We start from the raw sequence: 3,831 nt of genomic DNA, 5'->3' as shown, positions 1-3,831 counted from the left end.
GATTATACAGCTCAATGGGTCTGTAGGGCACCAGATTAGATCAATATAAATATTATCAAAGGATATTTAATAAGGGGTAAAACCAAACATTTGTGGAGTGACATTCTCTTTAGTAAGTGGTGATAGGGTAGAGAGTATTTGGGAAAATTAAAAAGTGAACACTGAATTAAACATTTTATTCAAATGTTAACTTCAAGCAGGATTAAAAAGCTGCATATAAAACAAAAAGGGTGATGTAAATGTAAAGCAAAGAAAGATGTCTTGACAATTTTGGAGATGAAGAATTCTTAAATTTGGCATTAAAATTATAAGAAAGGAAAGCTTGATGTAGTAGAAATCAATAAAAGTGTAAAATAATTTGGTCTGTGAACACTCATATGCAAGTAGTGAATAGAAGTTGGGAGTAGGGGGCTCATGTATCTCATACAAGCTACTTGGGAGGCTGTGATTTGAGTATTGCTGTTTGAACGTAGTTAAAAAAATAAAGTCCCTGAGAATCGTACCCCTGATTAAGGGCAAAAAAGGCAGAAGTTTGGCATGAGTCAAACTCTTACCTGTAATTAAATACCAAAAAAGCCAGAAGTGGAATTTTGGCTCAAGCAGTGGAGTACTACCGTTGGGGCAGGTGGGCGGGAAAGACAACTGTTCAGGGACAGGGTCCAGCCTCTGAGTTCAATTCCCAGAACCAGCAAAAACTAAATAAGCAAACAAGGAAACAAAAAACCCCACGTACTTCTTTGGGATCATCCTTAAAGCACTGGTTTGAAAAGAGGATCCTTTTGCTGAACATACTCAATGGATCCTGCTTTTTGGAATCCTTATTGCTATGGAGAACTCAGGACCAGACGAAAGGAATGGATAACTGACTTCTGCAACAAAAGAATCATCTCAGGAGGGAAATATCCATGCATAAGACACTTTAAAACTTCCATTTCTTTGTTTCTTTGCAGTAGAACAGTTTTTTGTTTGTTTGTTGTGTTTTTCACCTTTTTCGATTTTGTTATTGTGAAAATACTGTACAATTACATGGCCATTGCATTGGTACATTTCTTATCAAGCATTGTTGCCCTCTCCTTTGTTTTCCCCTTCCTATACCTTCCTCTTTCTTCCCCAACCCCAGCCCCCCGACTAATGTGGTAAAGTTCGTTTTTCGACATAAAGTCTTGTACATCTCGTTGTAACAAAATTAGTTCCATTTTTCTATGCTGGCCTTCAAGTGGAATATTGTTTCCTTTTGTAATACTCTCAACTACAAGTTTACAGAAAAGTTTTATATGAGTAAAGAACACACTCCAACAAGTCAGGGACAGCGTTTCTTTCAAGCCTGAATTCTTTCCTTCTACAGTAAAAAGGACAACAAAAATTAACTTGAAGTTTATCATTTCTCTATGTTCAATTCCTCTCTTGGAATCAGTTTCCACTTGCAGTAACAGTTCCTTCCACTTACTTCTAATAACAATCTATAGTGCTGCTCCAGGTAAAATGAATTTTTTCTGGCTTCACTGAATATCTCAAGTATATTTTGGACATGAGGTAACACGTGTTTCCGAGACCACTTAGTAACGAGAAAATATGGAATTCACATGGCTTATAAAACATTATCCATGTACATATGGCCATATAAGACTGTTAAGTGAAATGAGCCCCAAAATAGGGACACAACTTGTTTTTATCGTTCTTGCTATTGTTTTTAATCTATCTAATATGTATTATGTGATTTTTTTGTTTCTCTTCTATTTTCTTCCTCCATGGTATAACCCCTGTTTTCACTCTATTTGATGTCGGTGACCTGCATCTTGCATATATATTTTTCTAATATGGGGAGGGGAAAGGAAATAACAAAATGCTGAAACAAGGATACAGTATGACCCATTGTAACAATGAGATGAACAAGACACTATGTAGAAAACGAACTTTACAACTTGGGGAGGGGAGGGGGGTATTTGGGACAGTGAGGAGAAAAGGGATGGCAGAGGAAAAGCAAAAGAATGTACTCATTAACTTACTTATGTTACTCTAACCCCTCTGTTCACTATTTTTACAATAAAAAGCATGAAAAAACCATTTTCCTGGAGCACATTATGTTCAAATTGAATAAATGCTCTGTAAACTAAGACCAATTTAAGTGGGAACAGGTTCTCAGAAACATTTTTTGTGTTAGTGTGTGTGTGTTGTGTATTATTTTCTAAGTGTACATAAGTTAACAGTAGGAGAAACAATAGGAATAATAGGAGACAGAGAAGCTCTGTGTTTAAGTATAATGGTTCAATACACTATAGAAGACTCTGCAAAAAGACAACTTTGAAACAATAAAGCCAAAGCCAGTATGTAGATCTATGGGAGTGATATAGACATTATTACTAAGTAGAACATGAAGGATGAGGTCTCTCTCTTTTACCTACTAGCTCTAAATCATGAAAATTTGTAAAAAAGAAGAATGGAAGAATAATTCTGGTTTCAAAGCAAGTCGAATATAAGAGCATGAACTTAACTGGAAAAAATGCCATGTTGAGAGAGCAGGAATTATACTAGCAATTAACTGGTGGCTAAGATCACATTTCTTTTTCTTTCCTTTTTTGCTCTTTTTTTTATAGTAGTGGGGCTTGAAGTCTGGGCCTGGGCACTGTCCCTCTGCTGTTCAGCACAAGGCTAGCAGTCTACCATATGACCCACAATGCCACTTCCAATTTTCTGGTGGTTAATTGGAGATAATTGCCTTGGAAACTTTCCTACTCGGGCTGGATTTGAATTGAAATCCTCAAATCTCAGCCTCCTGAGTAGCTAGGATTATAGGCATGAGTCACTGGCACCCAGCTTAAGATCACATTTCTAATAGCGTACATTCAGGACATGTAATGTGTATGTTCATCTAACTTTATATGAATTCTTGTGTTAAAAATCTGGGCTACAGTTTAGACTTTCCACTCATAAAAATGTTTCTAGTTTAAAAGCTGATACTCCTGTAAAAATAAAACCTAAGAATGTAAAAATGTTTGGGAAGTTCAGTTTGCATCCAGGGTGGGAAGAACAGTCTTTGAGACACTACCTATAATTAACCAGCCAAAAGCTGCATTGGAAGAAGGGCATAAGTGATGGAATACCAGTTATAAGCCAGAATGCTGGATAAGAGCTTGAGGTTTTTGCAAACATACATACAAACATGCACATACAAACAGAGACACTGATATGTGCAAACACATACATGAAACAATCTTCAGAATGTGTAGAAAAGTTAGAAAATGATAGAAAATATGTCCTGAGTAAGACTAGAAGAAATGATAATTTTTAACATCAGAAAGTCCTCAAGTATGAGGCAATAATGCCTGATAAGAAATGTACTCATTACCTTGCCCATGTTATTGTAACCCTTCTCTATGGTATTTTCACTATTAAAAAAAACAACTAAACATAAAAAAGAAAGTGAACTTTCCCCAATAAAGCTTGAGAATATTACATAGGTAGTGCCCAGAGATAATAAGAAAGTCAAATAATCATTATTAAAGTAATCAGGTCCATCCATGGAGGAATGAATCAGAGACCACAGCAGGTGCATCTGAAAATGTTCATATCCTGTGTCAAATGTTAGAACAGGGCCTGGGAAGGTTGATCAGTGGTCGAGCACTTGCCTTGCACGCATGAGGCCCTGAGTTCGATTCCTCAGCCACACATAAGCAAAAAGATATAAGGCCAGAAGAGGCACTGTGGCTCGAGTGGTTGAGCGCTAGCCTTGAGCTGAAGAGCTGAGGGACAGCACCCAGGCCCAGAGTTCAGGCCCCACGGGCAGACACCAAAAAGTAAATGTTAGAACATCTTTGAAAATTGTACTTAAAC

This window comes from Dipodomys merriami, unplaced genomic scaffold, assembly GCF_024711535.1.
Source record: "Dipodomys merriami isolate MVZ:Mamm:240054 unplaced genomic scaffold, mDipMer1.0.p SCAF_865, whole genome shotgun sequence".
Lineage (NCBI taxonomy): Eukaryota > Metazoa > Chordata > Mammalia > Rodentia > Heteromyidae > Dipodomys > Dipodomys merriami.
Note: the sequence above shows the minus strand (reverse complement) of the source record.